Source organism: Balaenoptera musculus, chromosome 3 (assembly GCF_009873245.2).
Source record: "Balaenoptera musculus isolate JJ_BM4_2016_0621 chromosome 3, mBalMus1.pri.v3, whole genome shotgun sequence".
NCBI lineage: Eukaryota > Metazoa > Chordata > Mammalia > Artiodactyla > Balaenopteridae > Balaenoptera > Balaenoptera musculus.
This window is the reverse complement of record NC_045787.1, coordinates 136,083,815-136,103,925: the sequence shown is the minus strand read 5'-3', so window position 1 is coordinate 136,103,925 and position 20,111 is coordinate 136,083,815. Positions and strand designations below refer to the sequence as shown.

The 20,111-nt window shown below is 42.6% G+C and overlaps 1 protein-coding gene across 1 annotated transcript in view; it reads left to right on the top strand.

Moving 5' to 3' along the window:
- The first annotated feature begins 16,488 nt into the window (after window positions 1-16,488).
- The window catches only part of TENM2 (teneurin transmembrane protein 2), a 463,195-nt gene continuing 459,572 nt past the window's right edge, over window positions 16,489-20,111 (top strand). Inside the window, exon 1 of the mRNA XM_036847957.1 lies at window positions 16,489-16,764. The gene's annotated coding sequence lies outside the window, so the exon portion shown is untranslated. The remainder of the gene's footprint in view (window positions 16,765-20,111) is intronic.

The window sequence follows — 20,111 nt, the reverse complement described above, 5'->3', positions numbered from 1 at the left end:
AGATTGTCTCTTGAGAGAAGATTGTGAATCTGGCCCATATTTAAGGTCTGCATGTACAGACTGGTGGGGCATGATGCATGGGTACATTGACCTAACCTAGAGAGCTGGGTGGGGCTGAAAGATAAGGAAAGGGTTGGGATAATGAAGTTGGAGAGGAGAAAAACACAGTAAGTGTGGGATCCTTTATGGTTCAAGACCTTTGGGACTTTAATGAGGAGTGCAGGTCAAGACTAATCACATCTTCACACTTAACATTTCTTCCAATACATTCGTGACCCTTCTGTGACTCATCCACAATAAGATGAGTTACTAAGAGCATTAAATGACATGATGATGTGGAACAACCTCCTGAGACCTTAGGATGTGTCAAAACTTATTTTGACCACATTCATTAAATCTCTCCAGTTCCTTTAAATGCGTGGTCTTCTTAGATAGTAATTTGTTGAGCTTCGAACTTGAAAGGTCTGTCTTCCTCCTTTAGGCATCTCAGAATATATGTTGAAGGATGCCCAAGATGTTCCTTACAGCTTGAGATAATTATAGAGTTACACACTGGTCAAGGTACACATTGTTTGAAGCATCTGGTAGGAGGCTTCCTTATGGCATCTTCTGATCATTTAAATGGGTTCTTCTTGATTCCCATTAAAGTGATCAAGCACTCATGTTTGTTGAGTAATTGTAAATGCATGGTAGTGCAACTAATGTTGTCCAAACAAGGTTCATACCTACGAACCTTTATTCTTCCACTATGAAATTTTACTTCCTGGGATGTCAAATATTAACTTGCATGAGTCCTAGAAATGATGGCTTATTAACCCTGCATAGTCAAAGAAAATCAAAGTGCGTGAAGGAACAGTTGCAAACTGCAGGCACGTACGAGCGGAGACTTCAGTGAAGGCAAAGCTAAATACCTGATGTAGGAGGCGTTTAGGGAGAGCCTTAGGCATAGACAAGAAAAGTGGCAAATCAATAATTGCTAAAAATCACTACTTTGATTTTATCAAATCCTCTACCTCTTACACAATGAACATCAAATCTGCCTGCCTGGGTCAGATTTCTCTTCTGTGGTCATGTACCTGGGAAGATAGAAAGGACTAAAGAATGCGCCGTTGTTCCCAGGACCTGTGGTCTGGCACCTAAAATTCCACCAGTGAAGGGTCCTCTAGGAGTGGCGTCCTTTGCATATTCAGCTCCACCTACCTTTGCCTGACTTACTTTCTGTGCTCCTTTGAAGAGATAAAGATTTGAGGGTAGATTTTGATTAATGGAAGATTTAAAGAGTGTTATCTTGCAGGAGTGATCCAGGGAGAAGAGTCTTCAACAAAGACAGAAATGAACCAGTGGCAGGCTTGTCATTCTCCACTCTTCTTCATTTCCTGGAGCAGCTCTGCTTTCTGTGTTGAGATCAGATCATGAGTTAGGAAGCACTGGCTCCTATGGAACTCCAAATTTTCCCTTACCGAGACATGGATCTGATACTTTAGGGTTGGTCAAAGTAACGTTACTCTTTTTTTGTTGTTGTTTTAAGATTTATTTTATTATTTATTTATTTATTTAATTTGGTTTTGGCTGTGCCGGGTCTTAGTTGCGGCACACGGAATCTTTCATTGAGGCTTGCGGGCTCTTCGTTGCAGCGCAAGGGCTTCTCTCTAGTTGTGGCGGGCAGGTTTTTCTCTTCTCCAGTTGTGGCATGCAGGCTCCAGGGCACGTGGGCTCTGTAGTTGTGGCACGTAGGTTTCAGGGCTCATAGGCTCTGTAGTTTGCGGCACGCGGGATCTCTAGTTGCGGCACGGGAGCTCAGTAGTTGTGGCACGTGGGCTTAGTTGCCCCGCGGCATGTGGGATCCCAACTCCCCGACCAGAGATCGAACCCACGTCCCCTGCACTGTAAGGTGGATTCTTTACCACTGGACCACCAAGGAAGTCCCAATATTACTGTTTAAAACAGAGGGATGAATAAATATGATTCAACATTTAATTTCACCTTTTCTTCTTTCCTCCCTTCCTTCCTTCTCTTTATTCTTTATTTTTAGTTGCCATGTCTTTTTATGGAGGTATAATTTATATACCAAAAAATTCACCCATTGTAAGTCTACAATTTAACAAACCCCCTCCACAATTGGCTGATGGATAATCTTTTATTTGAAAACCATGGAAGCATGTTTTGTAGTATTTATTCTAAAAATGTATTTAAATTGATCTTTCTAGCTTCTATTACACTATTATAATTGCTGTGGCATGAGATTAAATGGGGGCGGGGGGAGATGGTCTTTTACAGCAATGAAGCCAAGTTTGCAGAGCTGCTCCATTTCACCATACTTTGATATCCCACTCTGAGATTTGAAAAAGTACAACTTTTTGTGGATGGCAGAAGGGAGAACCCACTTCTTGAATTATGTGTCTTAGACTGAAGTTATTAAGCCTTTAGTTGCCAGTAAGTTGGAACAATGATAGTAATCACCTCTGCTACTCATTGACCATATATTCTATTTTATTCTCTTCACATACCTTACCTCATTTAAGCCCCACCCTGGGCTCTCTCCCTTTTTAAAGATTAGAAAACTGAGGTTCAGAGAGATGGAACGCATTTTGTCAAAGTCACTCCACAGTAGACGGCCAAACTAGGAAGGAAACCAGGTCTGTCTCACTGCCCCGCCCCTCCTTTCAAGATTGTCCCTCATTCCATCTCCAGACAAATGAATCAAGGCACAGCAATCCAGGGGCAGCCCAGTTGTCAGAGGTCTGCTTCTAGTGCTAGGAAAGAAAAATTGAAAACACGTGGCCCTAGGGAAAAAGGTACGCCAACATCACACTTAACAGCCATTTAAAAATGATGCGAATAGAAGAATGATTTAAGGCGAGAATCCTTATGGCTGTGGAAGTCCTGAGACGTCCTTTGAGCTGCATGGTGTCTGAGGCTCTGAGGGAGGGATGAGACTGTGTGTGGACAAGCCTGCCTGACTCATCTTTGGTGACTCTGCACCTGGGAATGAACTGCACAGATCTGTGGTAATGCATGGGGAGGCGTCATGATTTGCCAGCTTGAATAAGCTCAGAGTAAGTTATGATTATATAGCAACTTGGAGGGTGTAAGAGGGGCATTGTCGAAAGTGATCTCTCCCTCAGCTAACCCTTCAGTGTACCACTCATTCATCACTTAGCACGTAAACAGTGCCTTGTATTAGATTGTTTTCATGCATATGTTTTATCATCTCTCCCCATGGTTCTCAAACTTGGTTAAGCACAACAGTCGAGGGAACCACTTAAGACAAGAATAGGTTTCTGGTCCCTGGAGAAACTTTTCATACAGTAGTCTTGAGTTAAGGCTCAGATACCTGTATTTTTTAAGGCTTTCCTGTGATTCTTAGAATGAACCACGATTCTTAGAATGAACAGCGATTTGCTGTTCTTTAAAATCGTTAAGTCCATAAGGGCATTTTGTTTCCTAGCACCTAGCAGAGAGCTTGGCACAAAGTTCAGAAGATATTTATTGACTGAAGGAGAGAATGAATGAATATTATAATTTCCTTGGGGTCAGTGATGACGTCACTTATGTCCCACAATGTTAGCGAATAGTGATCAATAACTATGTATTGATTGATTAGCTTTAAATCTGTTTTATTTTTCCTCTACCTTTGCTCAGCACTGGGGAAATGGCCATGAATTTGTTTAAAGTCTTGTGTTCTGGAAAACCTGATACCTCTTCAGCGAGGTAAGGTGGTGGACATAGCAGCCAGGAGCTGATCTGGAGTAGTTTCAGGAGTTCACTTATCCTAGAAACCCAAGGAGAAAACAAATTCCCACATTTTGCAAGTTTATTTTGCTGTAGTACAGTGAGTAATTGTCCTGAGGGGACCAGATGGCATTGGAGAGTATTAATCTCAGATTTTCATTTCCTGTAAAATAACTTTCCACTTATTACATTCAGTGCGAATACTCTGGGTTTCAGGAAATATGCATATTTTATCACAGACAGTCCTAAGTGTGCTCCCAAATGTATCTGAAACTCAGGAGTTAAGATGGGCAGGTGCAGGCAGTTGAGTAAGTCAGGGGATGCCAGCCTCGGCTGAGAGGACTGGGGTTAAGATATAGGACCAAGTCACCTGGAGTCAGCACAGCCAGTGCATCGTTGTCTAATTTTAGGATCATTGAGCTTCAAAAAAAATTTTTAATAGGAAAATATGAAAAATCAAAATGACTATAATAATAATAATTAATGAGCTACCATTCGTCAAGCCCCTAAGTTCCAGATACTGTACTAAGCTCTTTTACACATCATGCTATTTAATTGATTCTTTACAAGAACCTAATGAAGTAATGTAGTGAACTACAAAGGAGTGTCTCAACTAAGATTGGGCTTAAGAAAAAAAAAAAATAGTTTTTTGCTCATAAAACTGAAAAGGAGTGCAGGGGTACCTCCAGGCAAGTTAGATTTTAGGGGCTCAAATGATATCATAGGACCCTTGTCTTCCCTGTTGGCATTTTTCTGTGATGATAATGATGAGCACCAGCAACTCCAACTTACGTCCCAGGAAGATCAATTCCCATGGAAGAGAAGACTCTTCCTGCAGAGTCAGGAAAGTCCACAAGATTACCTTCGCTTCTAACATCAACTGCCAAGTTTGGGAGTCCCCACCATCACCTTCAGTTTTGATAATTTGCTAAAAGGATTCACAGAACTCACTGACAGCTATGATACTCATAGTTATGGTTTATTACCATAAAAGGATACAGATGAAATTAAATCAAGGGAAGAAACTCATGGAACATAGTCCAGGGAAGTTCCAAAAGCAAAGCTTCCAGTCGTGTTCCCCCAGTACAGTCATGGGCAACACCAACTTTTCCAGGTAACAGTGTGTGACAACGTGCACGGAATATTGCCATCCAGGGAAGCTCTCCTGAGTCTTGGTGTCCAGCATTTTTATTGGGCATCAATCACAGAGACGTGGTTGACCACCCACATGCTGACCTTCAGTCTCTAGTCTCTCCGGAGGTCAAGCAGGTAACCTCATGGTCCAAAGCCTGCACCATAAATCACATTGTTAAACTCTCCAGTGTGGCCCAAGGCCCCCAGGTAGACAAAGACTCTTACCAGGCAGAATATTCCAAAGGCTTTAAGATCACCTTTCAGGAGCCAAGGACAAAGGCCAGACTTCTTTTTTGAGTAAGGTTAACTCTTTACTACACAATTCCCCAGCTATTCCAATGACAGCCCTGGCTTCCATTGGGGTCAGGAGCCTATGCCTGAACCAGTTGCCCTGGCATGGAGATGAAATATGCCAACTGGCTAGGCTTAGCGTTGGGGCCATTGAACTTGCCCACTACATAAAACAATAGCAAGGAGAGGTGGTTCTCTGAGAAAATCGGACATTGATCAAGCTCTTTTCAGAAGTAAATAAAATGAGGGTGAAAGTCTGTGTTAACTCATGACAAGACTCCACAGAGTAAATAAAACACCAAATTCCTTTCATTTTGACTTCATGAGATGTCATTAACAAGTCTATGGGAAAAGGAACTAAAGGCGACTTAATATAAATATAGTTTTTTGAAAAGAGACAGAACCTCTTAAAATACGACATGTGTGATTTAAGAAAGAACAGAATAATAAAGAGTTGGTGAAAAGCCTCCATATGTGATTGTTCGTGCAGATTTCCCACCAGAAATGAGTTATCTGTCTCATTTCCCTAGAGCAACATGAAAACCACCTAGAACGGTGGTTCTCAGGCTTGATGTGCTTTAGAATCACCTGGAGAGCTTTTAAAGTCTGAATGCCCAGGTCACACCCCATAGCAGTGAAATCAGAATGGCTAGGGATGGAATATAGGCATTCGTATTTTTTTTTAAAGATCCCTAAGAGATTCCAATGTGAAGCGGTTTGGAAACCACCATCATAGGGCATAAAAGCAACACAAACACCACTGCTCTGAACACTAGTTTCCAGTATGGTCAAATTTACTTGATTAAAAGAATACCACCCAATCACTAGTCAGAAGAATTGCTCTCCAGAATTAGCAGGATGTGGTGCAGAACCTAAGTCAGAGATAACTGGGTTCAAACCTGGCTTTTATATTTTCTACGTGTTGGATCTTGAACAAGTCTCTTAGCCTCTGAGGTTCAGTTACGTCATCTGTGAAACAACTAGTAACTTCTACCACGTGGAACTTCAGAAAGAGAATATGGAGAGAGTACCTGCCATAGCAAATATCAATTCCCTTTTTTATATCATTACATTTATTTTGAGAGAGAGAGAATAGAACCCCCTTGTCTTTTTTTTCCCCTACCTTTCAGACTTTGTTGCTTTGTGTTTGTTGTGTTTTTTCATTTTTAACATATCTATGTAAGGATTGAAAAATTGTATCTCAGTCAATCATGCAAAAGTTGGAAGATTTTTTGTTATTGAATATAATTGTTCCCTTAAGCATTGGGAAGGTGGCCCATTTATTTAGTCATTTATCCACGCAAGATTTATTAAGTTTCTATGACAATATTTCAGCAATCCTAAAGTACACTCACCTGCAAAATAACTCATTGTTATCTTATGTATGGACGAGAAAGGAGAAACCTTTGCCAATTAAACTGTGACATGCCATGAGTTGCAATAGGAATTCCTATTTCACAAATGTTCAGAGCAAGGAAATGTATATCACAGAGTCAGTGATATGTGGTGTCCTCCAGGATGCTAGGCATTAAGATATAGAGCTATACATGATGCTGATTCAGTCATTGGAGGCCAGAAAGGACCAAGTTCCACAGATGGCTTCATACTCTCTCCTTAGAAGATCGACTCTGTTTCCATCAGGAGAAAAATTTTTTTCGCACCTCTTTTAGGTCATTAAATATCATACGCTGATCACCATTTCACCTTTGAGAAATACAGTGACCAGTTTAAATGGTCCCCATTTTTAAATCACTTTTCTCCAAACGGGGTCAATTTTAAATGGCTGAACATCATCCCACCTAGGGAAGGGAGAGTGAAAATGGCTCATTATTTCAGCAGATCACATAAGCCTTGATACAGGAAGGTAGGGGGTGGGAAGTTAGAGGGACTTCAATCTGATGATCACATGATCTTTCTACCTCAAACCTCCCCATTCAACTGAAGATTTTGGGTTATGATCCCAAATGGGCCGAAATAGAAGCTTGGAAAAAAATTTTCTGAATAGAGCCCTTTGCTCTATTCTATATATACTTAATACAGATATGCCCCATTTCTCTCTCCTTACATTAAAGCCAGCTTGCCCATAAATGTGCCTACATCTACTAGATTTTTTTTTTTTTTTTGGTAGCTGGCGAAATATATCCCCAAGTGGAGGCAACGTGTTTGAAGAGATTCCGAGAACAGGTGAAACATCACTGATTCTGACTCATCTCATTGAAATGCAATCTTTGTATTTAGTTTGGAAAATTAATTTTTTGTTGACAGAAAAAAAATCGAGAGAAAAAAAGAGACGAAAATAATAGCCACGTCAAATCCAAATGAGGATCCTACTAATTGCATCTTGGTGTGCCATGCTGGGGCCCTTGTCCAATCAACAGAGTTTTTCTTTTGAGGGTAAGCAATTTAGAGAATGAATCGGCTCTGCTGTCTAATAGGAGAATGGGTGCCAAAGTTAGATCTTTAAAGAAATAATCTTATTAGTTCTCTTATTAAGGAAGCCTCTGCAGTGTATAGGCTTTGAACCTGCCTGATAAAAAGTAGGTCTTGTCAAACAGCTCACAGCTCCTAGTGAAAAGGTTGAACTTTGTTGGTTTAGATCATCCAATCCAAATGCAAACATGTTTCTAAGCTTCTGTTTGCATACTCGGGGAGAAAAAAAAGACTTCCTCATTTTCCCTGACTCTGACACTAATAGGATTCCAAGGGGATGGCAGCTCCCACGGAAATTACTAAATCACTGTGTTAATGGCACAAGCAGAAAGGCAAAAGTTTCCTGCGTAACCTGAAATTTAAAGCTTCCCATTGTCATTGTTTGGGTCCTTTTATTTATTTAACTCTTCATTTTTTTTCTCTTAATGGACCTTGGTCCTTCCATTTCTCTGCCGTTCTATCTCTGAGCTGATCCCGTCTGGAGGTCGTAAGGCTGAAATTTTGACAGCTTTGTCGTTTTCATAGCTGTGAGGGCTGATGTCGAGTTTATAGGATTACTGCTCTCCAGGAATACTTCACTACATAATCAAGCAGAAGGTCAAGAGAGATAGAGAAAAAAAATAAGACTCTAATTAAATCAGAAGGGCTGACTTGTGCCATCAAACACGGGTGCACCTTCAGGCAGGGCCTGATGCTCGTATCCAAGAGCAACAACTGGCCACAGTCAGGGGCCGCACTTGTCCCAGTGGACCATAAAAAAAATGCCATTAACGTGAGCAACTCCTCGAAGAACTGGCTTCATTCTTTGCTTCTACCCTGCTATTAAGGCCCTTCTCAAATCAGATTAGGGGAAGGCGCAGTAACACAGAGCTTGATTAGAGTAATGGAAAGAGGGGAGCCAGCTCTTGTCTTGCCTCTGCTGCTTTTGTTCCTAAGATGTGTGGCTTCGGAGCACTGGCCTGGTTAAGTAATACAAGCAGACAGTAGTGCCCAAATAGAATTAAAGGAGAGTATGAGACTTAGGCTCCTGAGAACAGAATTGAGAAGAGCCTCACTCCCAGTGTTTGCATGATGGGTCCTGCAATAGTGAACCAGACACCCTGTAAAATTCCCAGACACCCGAACTGCTTTAGTCCATTTTAGCTCAGCCTGTCCTATCTGACACCTACTCTGTGCCAAAACCCTGGCAAGACGTTAGTGGTTCAGCAAAGTCATAGACAGGAGCTTTGTGTCTAATAAGGGCACAGGAGCAAATACTATAAATATAATGTGCTGTAATGCAATGATGAGGTGATACTTATAGATTTTAAAAATTATTGAGTGCCTACTGAGTGTGCTAGTGACTGTTCGGAGTGCTTTACAGAGAACAAGTCATTTAATGTAGAGGTTAGATTGTCATGCCTGGAGCACAAAGGGTGTGGAAAATCCCCCCCAAATGAGTGGTTTGATTGGGTTTCGAAGGAAGTATAGGGATTATCTCCTACGTTTAAGAAATAAAAGAATGCAAGAAAAACCTTGTTAAATAGAAAACACCTCAAATATAGAGGCTTAATGTGTGACATAAGATGAAATCATCCAAGAACTACAGTATTCCTGCAGCATAGAGCAAAAGGCAGGCGGTGGAGAGGGAGCTGAAAGTCATGGGATGGAATGAAGGTTTTGTCCTATGGGTGACGGAGCCACTGGAGGATTCTTAAGTAGAGATGCTGTTCCTATTTCCGCGTAGAATTGCTTCTGTCCCTGTCGAAGTTACAGCTGGGCGAGTTTGCCCCGTAGACCTCCCTTGGAGAAAACCTACCCCCGAGGGTGGGCACTGACTGCCCTGGCAGAGGTCCCTGTGTAAAACTCTCCAGGTTCAGACATCCTCACTTTCTATTTGTTGACTAGAAATGGAAGGAATGAAGATTTGTATTTTTTATTTATTGGTGAATGCTGCTCATGGAAACATAATGCTCCTGTATCAAATCTAACGCCCTAGGATTTCTTAGAAAACATTACCTTCTTGAAGCGGCAACCCGAGTGTATCCCACAAAGTGTCCGACTACATCTGTGGAAAAGATGCTCCATGGGTAGTTGGCTGGAGCACTTGAACTCCTAGCTGCGTTTTCTACCAGGCTTGTGTCTAAGGACATCTGCATCTCATGCTTAAAGGTTAAGGAAAACTGTCTTGCTGAGCGATGCCTATCTTTATTGGCCCAGTAACATGACTAAGGAGCAAGGCAAATGAGAAAGGCGGCAGCAGTGGAGGGGGACAGAACAGAAGCAGTAACGTGTTTGTGAGCCACAGAGAGGTGCCCAGGATGGCACACAGACTGGTGATAGTGTCCCCAAGAAAAGGTAGGGCACAGGGGATGAGATTATGAGATAATATATCAGGCCAGAAAGTAGACTCATTTCTTCCTTAACCATTTTGCTTCAGGTTAAACTCTCCTGCATGCTTCCGTGAAGCAGCTGCTGGAAATGCAAAGGTTTGCCTCCTGCCCTGAAAAGTCTCAGAGTTTCCTGGGGACCCTTGCTGTGGCCAGTGGCTCTTGTTTCTTCATGAGCAGGGCCTGGTCCCCTCCATTCTGAGGAGGGCTGCGTGCATCCCAGTTAGTGAGAATGGGGGTGATGTTGTGAGATTGTCTAAGTCTCTGAAATGTGTCCGGAAGTAAAAGGAAAGCAGTCAAAACAACCCAGATTAATGACTTGGAAGGTCTTCCGAGGCTGGAGGACTATTAACGTCACTGCCCAGGGTTCTGAAAGGGAGTTGCTTTACTAGAGAGCTTGCCAATTCTACACACACACACAGAGAGAACTGAGCTGAGCCCTGGGAACCACTATGCTATGGTGGAAAGAGCAATGGAATGTTGAAAAAGCAGGGAGAATACATGCTTGCTGAAAACTTGGATTTTGCCTTGGAGCTTACAACCAGGGCAGCGTTCTCCCTCTGTACCCCCAGATGGTGCCAGGGAACAAAGCAAACCTTCTGTGAACAGGAAGCAGAGAATTGAGGCCTCCACCTCCCTGGCTCAGTCGGCAGCCCGGGCAGTAGCTGTTGGGAGCATCTCCTCCCTCCCTGCATCTCACGCTGCACAGATTTCTTAGGAACAGGACTCTGTCCTCCTTGGTCACTTCAGGTCTGTGGAGCCTTCCTAAGTGCTAACCACAGTCAGCTTTCTAAATTGAGAAGGCAATGAATTTTTAAAGTCTTGAACTTGTGCTGTAATAATCTTTCTGCCATCGCACAAATTACGATGCAGGAAGGCAACAGATGTGTTTTCTTATGACTCTGGGAACATGAAATATTGATGGGGGAAGGGAGCGTGGACGTGGTATCGAGATTTGCCTTCGATGAAGGTAGCTGTTCTCATCCCAGCTTCTCATTTTCCACCTTTCTCTTCTGACACTTAGGACGTGAAGAAAGCCCCAAACTCGTATAGCCCAGGCTAGTTCAATGAAAGCTCTTAAAAAGCTGTGCAGGGAAACCTGTCTAAAAAAGTCTTTATCAGTCTCCAGGGACCAATTGCTAATGCAGCTAATACACATTTGATCTATACAGATGATTCTTCCTTTGTCCCCAAGGGAACCTCTACAAACACGTTGGATTTACATGGTGCCAAGCCCAAGCGGCCTGTCAGAAAATAAATAGCATTTTAACACCCTCAAGCATCAGTCCCCGGGATGAAAAGTAGCATTGTGGGCTCTTCTCTGAGTTTTCTATCCAGGCTATAGGACATAATCAAAACTTCATTTTTAGAGCATTTCTTTTCCTGGTGACATTTCACTCTGAGGCACTGCATTCTGAAAAGGAAAAGGCACATTGTAGTTCAAAAAAAGAAAAAGAAAAGAGAGTACTGTTTCATTTAGGACACTATTTCCAAACACATGTCTGAGTGCCATGTCGGTGTCAATGTGTGTGGTACAAAAATACAAGACATCCTTAAAAGGCACGGAACTGATGTTTTTATTTTAATATTTATTTATTGAAATGCATATGAGGAATTGTATGTATATACTCATAAGCACGTATATATATGTAGACATATATAGCTAGCAGTTCTAAGCTGTGATTTCATGGATATTACTAGCTAGGATGAGGCTAAAAATAGAAACAAGTAAATGTAAAGAAAAATATTAAGTAACTGGAAGAAGCAAAGATTGGATGGAATGACAGCTGTAGCCCCTGCATGCAGGGGGCAACTGGGTAGAGCAAAGGTCCAGAAGGTGGTAGGAGTATGACTAACATTTGAGAAATGCTGATCTAGGAAAATTCCCCACCTGTTGAACTAATAGGAGTGTCAGGGCCAGCCCCACCCTTTCCCAGCCAGCGGTGATGAGTGGGAATCCGGTGATGAGTGGGAATCCGTGAGCTTACGTCCCCAGGCAGAGACACATCACACTGATGCCCTGGGGCTCAATGGGATTTGAATCACAATTCCCTGTTGTCTGAAGTCCTGTCTTCCTGGTGGATTTAAGCAGAAAAGAGCGTGTTCATGGTGCCCCAATCCAACACGCCCTATCAACCCTCTTCCCAGTGGAAGGATATAAGACAGGATGCTTCCAGCCACTCAGGAGACACGCCTTTCAGAGAGGGAGTCCTCCGAATGAGTGGGCTCTGCCCGGGATTCTCAAGTGCTAGAGGAGAATATGTGACTCTCCTAGGATGTATCTAAGTCCATGTTGCAGAGATTACGATGACAGTGCCTAGCTACTCAGTCTTCAGCATGTGCCAGGCATGGCTAATTAAGTCTAAACTTCAGAAGAGCTAGATGGACCAGGCACCATTATCTTCCTGGTATATTTATACAGAAGCTAAAGTTAGGACATACACCATTCAGAGATTCAAAACCAGTTCTGTCTGAACAAGAGGTTGGACATGAGAGGCCACGCTCCAGCTGTGAACACTTTGGGGAACAGCTGCTCCTGTAACTGTGGTCCCGTCCACAATGGGCATTTGAACATCCTACAAAGGCTTCCTAAGAACAGTGCCCAGATTTAAACTTCCTCCCTGGCAACAGGCAATCACAGGCTAAGAAAACTTTGACCATGATCTTTTTTCAGGTCCGGCAAAGGGCAGCAAAGTGGGAGGATGGTCGGTGTGGAAGGGAGAGAAGGGAAATAAGATAATAAATCCATATAAATGAGAGGAGTTTCCATGCTAGTGTTCTCTTCCCAGCTCCATTGTGAGCCCTGAGAACATTAGGAAAATCCCTTATCCTCCTTCATCTTCTTTTTCCTCACGTATATTAATGAGAGATTTGGACTAAATGACCATGTAGGTCCCGGGGAAACCCTTTCAATCCATGTTAGGATGAGTAATTTATCTTGATCTTGCCTTTGATGTACAGTGGCTCAGAAGGAGAGAGTTGGGTTGGAGGATGGTTATTAAAACACTAGGAATACCTTACCTTCACTGGTGATTCAGTCTAAAAAGGGAAAACAGAGCCACATCATCGTAAAATATCCCAGGAAGGGTTAGGATATCTTGTTCTGGAGCAGAAAGAGAAGGCATGGCGTAGGAGCGACCCCATCCCTGCACTCTCTCTGTGGGCTCAGTACCAGAAACCCTGCTGCCTTCTGGCCCCACCATAGCTTGGAATGCTGTAGAATCAACCAAGTTTCTGAATCAGCCTCTACAGACGAGAAAAATGCTGAGTCATCTTCCTAAAGAGCTTAACTTTAACTTGAGGGGAATCCGATGACTGTTTTTCTTTTGCTTCATGGAAGAAAGTTATTCAGATGAGGATTACACAATTTCTGAATCTTCTCTGCCACTTTCATTTCTTAAGCCCCCAGTTTAAAGGATACCCTCAAGCAGTTGTTCTGCCTGATGGAAACAGGATGTAGGTGCCCCAGGCCATCCATTGTATTGCTCTGGACACGAGGGTAGTTTCTCAACCCTGCTGACAACAAGACACACCCATGCCTCTTAGGTAGTCTCAGGAGTACATATTTCGGGCTGTTCATTATCAGGGATGGAGTTGGAGCTTCCACATGGGAAACAAAAAAACAACATAGAATTTAAACCCCACCAAGAGTTCCTCCACGTTATTTACAAAGGAAGCCTGTGTCGTAAGACAAGCATTCAAGCCCCACGCATTGTAAAAGCACAAATGGCCCAGCAGAGTCAGTTACCCTCAGATGAAGGAGACCTGGTAAGAGAAGAAATGTTCAACTTCATGCCGCCCAATCTAGTACATGCCATGGAGGAAAAAATAAGAGAAATGTTAATGCAGCAAAATGTTGACTTGTATTAGAAAGCGATTAGCCATGATCTGTGCCGTGACTAAAGCATGTTACAACTTGATTTAGCTGCTGTGTTTCAGAAGAACTCATAATTCATGTTTCAACTGGAGAAATAGCTTCAGCGAATGATGCAACATACCGCGTTTTTGTTTAGGTGGTTTGACAAAAAGCGAAAGATGGAGTTGTTTGAAACTTGAATTGAGAAAAGGATCTTAACGATGTCCATGCAATCCAGCTGTTCATAGAGACGTAGTCGCACTTTGTGTGGCTATTTCTTAGTAGTGAAATGTTGTAGAACCTGCTTCTTTTGAAGATTTATAATTTTGATAGTTCTTGTTTATGTAAGCAAGAAGGAGTGTGGTTAATACTTCAAATAACTGCATATTAAGGACCTCCTGTGTTTGTATATACAGAAGAGGATACAGTGATTTATTAACTAGATCATTAGAGAAGAGCTACATGGATAAATGTCTCTATTTTTCAAAGATATTGATAATAACTTGTGTATGTTATCATCCATTGAAAATGCAGCCTTTATAAAATAGGAAGAGTTTGAAGTATTGCCTTTCTCATTCAACAGACTTAAAAACCTTGATCAAAACCCTTAGATAGTAAAATGGCTTAAGGAAAACTGTGAAACCTCATTTATGGAGAAACTTAAAATTTTAAATAATCATTTTCTGAAAAAAAAAATTAAGTTCATTATGAAGTTAAGTATGGGTCCTACACGCACAGTATTGAAGTAGAAATACTGGATTGAGTCAAAACCAATTTATTGGACAGTGAAATAAAAACCTGAGTTCCATTGGTTTTACCCTCGGCCTTGCAGGGGGATGGAAGGAGCATTTGACAGGATGTCAGTCCCATGGGTTTCAGCTGAACTATGCTGGGGGACATGAAATTGAGAGTCCCTTAATCTCTCCATTCCTTCTTGTCTTTTTTTTTTTTTTTTTTAATAAAATGCTAGCTCTGTATTAGATTAGAGGTTCTCAATCTCCGTTCCTTTTGTAGCTTGTGGAAGGGGGGTGTGTGGATAAGTGGATAGAAGCTTCTAGAGGATGTGACTTCAGGCTACTTTTTCTTCCATCTCAAGTAGAGCAGTTCTGCTTCGGATATCAAAGTTCTGAAATAGTTTTAGTTTACAGTTTAATCAACAGAAAGGTATTCAGTTGATTTTTAAAGTGCTGGAATTCCCTTTTTAAAAAAAAAAAAGTTTCACAATCTGCCTCTTAATACTCTCAGTTTTTATACTCTCTTTAGTTTTTATTGACATCTCTGTCATGGGGCAACTCATCTGAGCAAGTTTACTGAGGGGAAACGAGCGAGATAACTACAGCACTTGGCACACAGATTGTCAATAATAATCCAGCTGTTGGGGGAGCACTTAGAGACGGGGCTCGGGCGTCTGTGAACCAGTCAGGGTCAGTTTTGTGCCACTGAACCGATAAGCTTTTGAAAATTCATAGACACCAAGGCTAATTGTGAGTTCGCAAGGTGCCAGGCACTGGGTTAAGCCCTTGACCTTTCTGACTGAATCCTCAAAATCCTAGAAGTGAGTCTCACTCTCCATAGTTTCCAGATGAGAAAACGGAGGCTCAGGGAGGTTGGACAGCTCGTCTGAGGCCACAGGTTAGCAAAGCACTGGTAGATCCTTGGGTCTCGCCCACACTGCAGCTCTGGTGGGCAGCAAGAGGCTCTCAGGGGGATCCTTGCCAAGATTTTTAGCCTGAGGTCAGCCTCTACGTTGATGATTGCTTAGTTACTGGAGGAATAAATGATATTCTTAAATAATCTTCCTCCCAAGGAATCACCTCTGTTCTCATCACTCTTGTTAGTTGCTTCTAAGTCCTTTCCAACAAAATTTACAGTGTGGGTTGGATTCCTTAGTGGAGAAGATGAGAGAATTCACTTCTAGCTGAGAGCACAGTGGTGCCCACGTGTGGCCAAGGCCTCCTTAAGGGTCAGTGGATTGAATGACCCAGCGTTCTGGATCTAAGCAGCCAGTACCCTAATTTGAAATCATCCCATAAGGCAACTTGTATCTGTTTTCCATTCACCAGATCTTTGGGTGCCTGGGTTGTATCATTTTGTGGTATGTGAATGTGTACCTGTGTGTGTGTGTGTGTGTGTGTGTGCGCTGTCATGCCCCCTTTCATCTGTTTATGGTTGAGGAAAGCTCTGTTCTTTGTGCACTGGAGCAAATTGCTTTGCTACCGTGTGCATCAGAGAGTGGGTTTGCCCCCTCCGGGCTCTGCTCCACTGACCTACACTGCGTTCTCTACCGTTGTTTCCATCTCACAAACCAATTTTCCACCCAAGATATCTGAGTGGGGATGGACTAAGTCATTGGAAGTGACAGTCACTTAAAAAAAAAAAAAAAAAAAAAAAACCTGACTCAACACAGGAATACACGTTCAAAGGAAGCCTTTGGAGGAAGCAGATTGCTCTTTTCTCCTTGTGTTCTTGGATGAGACATTGCCTTTCCCCCAGCCGACTTCTTGCCTCCATAAACTGACTTCACTGTGAGGTCCTGCCAAAGGTGGTTTCACTAAGCAGTGCCTGGGGCTTTCACAAAGTGAAGTCACCTGTGCCTCCTCTGCCTGCCAAGCAGGGACTTTTTAGCTAGAGACCGGGGGAGATTCATAGCCCTGTCACTACTCCTACAGAGGACGAAGTTGCTGTCATCAGCCCTCCTCTGCTGTGCCAGCGTGCAGTGCATTCTGCCTGCGAAGAGGCCCGACTCAGAACGCATGCTGAGCTAGCGACCAGAGGGGAAATGGCAGACCACAACTTGGAGAGTTGTTCGTTCTGCTAAAGAGGAGACTTGGGGACAGGATCGTTGCTCAACCTGGCTAAATCCGTGATCTTCCCATCTAGAGCTGTGACTTGGATGGGGCACCAAGGAGCATTTGCTGGGTGAGCGTGATCGCTCTTCAGCCAGCTTGGAAGGTTAGTTGTGTTGCCAAATGCTCCCTCCTTCCCTTGACAGCCCATTCGAAATCAGTCTTCCATGAATTCATCAAAATGGTTTTTTTTTGGTAGCGCCTCCACTTGGCTGCTTCCGTAGCAATATCCCCAACCCAGGGAGGCCACTTGCCGGGTGTTCCCCAAACTATTATCTGCACCTTCCTCCGTGGAGTGTCTTCCGCCCACTCCAGGGAAAGTGTCCTTTTCCCTCTGCTCATTTGCCGTCGTGACCATGTTTCAGTGCTGTCTTGGCTCGTATCGGATGAGCTGGGATATGCCTCAAAGTGCTTTTGTTTCCTCTGAAAGAGGTTGAATCTGGGAAGGGGGGGGACAGTGAAAAAATATATGTGGGAACGGTTTAATTGCATCCATGAGGATTCTTAGTAATCAGGATGCCAGTGTGTGTTTTCCAGAGCCTAGAGCTGACATAAATAATGTAGCATACCTCACTCTGTGCAGGCTTGCCGAGGAATGCTGATGGAGAAAGAGCCAAACTGGGACCTGAAGCTCCGGGCTCCCGGCACAGCCTTTAAAATCCTTTTACTGAGTAGTAGTTTGGAAACAGCAGCCAGGGCCTTGGCGGGCCGTATATTCCAGGAGAAGCCGATGGAGGAGGAAGTTTGGAGGAAGCGGCCTCACTTGGTTTTGGGAGAAAGAACCTGGTGCAGCCTGGATGGCTGCAGTGAACCACTGGTTAACTTCTTTCTGTGTCCCTAATCCCAGAAGGAATAGGACAGCCCTGTCTAGTCCCTGAAAGCCTGGTAAGTGTGCAGCTGTTGCTAACACGATATGACTGGGCCCTCCAACATAGTTAAAAGTGTCCTGCTAGCCCTTTAGAGCCTCTTGCCTTAATGGTAAGAGCCAAATGAGCTTTGCAGGACAGCTAACCCCAACTGAAGTCCTGCAGCTTAAGCTCATTGACAGGCGAAGGATGCACTAGAGAGAGCCAGAGGGACCACAAACGCCACAGTTCATTCGCAGGAAGGAAACAAGTGTGTCTTTACGTGGGATTTTTACAGGAGGTCTGCCCAGCCAAATATCCAGTTGAAGCATCTTCCAGATTTTGATTTAAAGTGTAACTTAAGCCTTGTCTTGGCCACAGATTATAGAAGTGAGGGAAAAGATGCGGGGGGAGGGGGGTGAGGAAGATGGAGTAGAGGGATGTTAGAAATAATTCTCTGTTGTCGATATTAAGGGACAAATTCTGGGCATTCAGTAAAAAAGACAGCTATTCCTTGCTTGTACTCTGGTGGTTTAGAGAAGGACCTCAGGGAACATTTGTTTTTCTTTGCTGTTTTTTTCGTTTGCTTGTTTTTTTGTCTTTCCTTTTGACTAAGGCATTTGTGGTCTAGAAAAGAAGATTAAAGCAGGATCCGTTTCATTTATTTAGTTTGCCTCACAGACGTGAAGTTTCAGAATGGTAGGTGTCAAGTATATTCTTACCTGTTGGGGAACTAACTGGGAGCAGGGTTCTCAAGCAGGAGATCTGAGCAAAGATGTGTTACCCAGTCGGGGCTGTTTTATGTTTTTGGCCAGTGATAGGAGCTGGTGTGTTGACGAAGAGAAAGTATAGATGTCGAGTTTGGTTGAACTGGAAGGGTCTGTGCAACTTGCCCTTTAAGAGATGGTTCTCTCTGCTGTTGCTGGTTTGACAATGATGGAACCTTGTTAAAGTGGGTTAAGCTATAACCTACTTAAATTGACAAACAAAAAAGTATAAAAATATTCAGACACTTTCATCATGGGACATGAGTATTTTTTTCCCTTTTAAGTTGTTACATAGTTGGTAGGGTTTTTTTCCCCCATTTAAAAAGTATCATCCAAATATGTTTTATAAAATAGCATTTGGAAATTTTGTTTGTGACGTGATCCTATGGATGGATTACCAGGAACTCAAGAAGCTGCTTATAACCATCCAATCGAACTGGTGGAAAAGGAGCAAGGTTTTTTTGTCTGAGCTTCATTTCACCCCCTCCCAGCAGTGCCCATGCTTTGTTTACCTGCTGCTTTAAGGCGTTCCATGAAAACTTTTATTCAGTAATCGCAAGAGCTCTGCACGCTGCCTCTCTGCTTGTGCAAATACATTCCTAAATCTGAGTTGTTGTTTTGTCTTGTTCTGTTTACCTTGTCGATTTCTGTCATCATAGAAAAGGACACGAGGCAGGGGCAGGTTATTGAGGTTTCTTTAGTCTGAGATTTCTTTAGTCTGAAAGATCTGTTTCAACAGTTTTCTAGCAAGTCTTCTATTCTTTGGACAATCACATGCCCATCTGTGAAATGGGCTTGAGATCTGACGAAAACGTTAATACCTCTGCCCTCTGGAAGCCGCTCAGTCATGGTGGTAGATATTTGAAAGGAAAAAAATTGTAATAGAGAATTAGCTAAGGGTCTCTTTGGGCCTGAGTTTAGAAACGTTGTAAGCACCTAAAAACTGTGTTGCTTGTTGGTTTTTATTTATAAGAGCATTAGGAGAAAGTACATTTTAACTGCAGAGAGAAATACAATACTTCTAGTAAACAAAACTCGGCTTTTATAACCTAAGGAGTGACCTGGATGAATGTGAGGGATTGACAGAAGGCCGTGGTTCTCGGGTGCAAAGTCATGGCTTCATGTTTAATTTAACAAAACATTAAACATTTCATGTTTAATTTAATGAAACATTAGAGCACTAGGATTTGTCACCTTCATGACAGAATGTCAGAACTGTGGGATAGTTTCAGAATATATGTTCTTTCTGCAGAATTCACATGTGACGCTGGAAATGTTTCACATCCGAAGACCTCTACTTTTTTCTAGGGCTCTTTTTTTTTTCCCCTCTGATCAAAGAAGGAGAAGCAAAAATGCAAGTGAAACAAGAAAAACACCACCACATTAGGCATGCACTACTAGTCTAGCTAATTTTAGGGGGGCTATTAGCAGGCGTTTAGGCAAATCTATTAACATTTAGCGTTAGCACAAATGGAATCGCATTTCTACTTCTTGTGTTTCTGACAAAATAAGCACAAGGATCTTCAGGATAAGAAAAGAATGGATGTTGCCCTCATTTGTTACATAGTAAACTTTTTATTTAACCCACTCAGATTTTTCAATGAACTATTTAAGAAAGTGGGGTGAGTTATTTGGAAAGACTGAAGGAAGTGTATCTGTTTTATAAAGATTATTACCAATGAAAGAGAAGAAACCCTTTGTGTGGCATTGCTTGCCAGTACAGTCTTCTTTTCTTGGTGGGAAAAATGTGGTTGCTGGTTGATAATGCTACTTTGCCTTTGGCTTGTGATGGAAAATTTCCGTTTTTGTATTTCAAAGTGCTAAAATATAGATATGTCCTA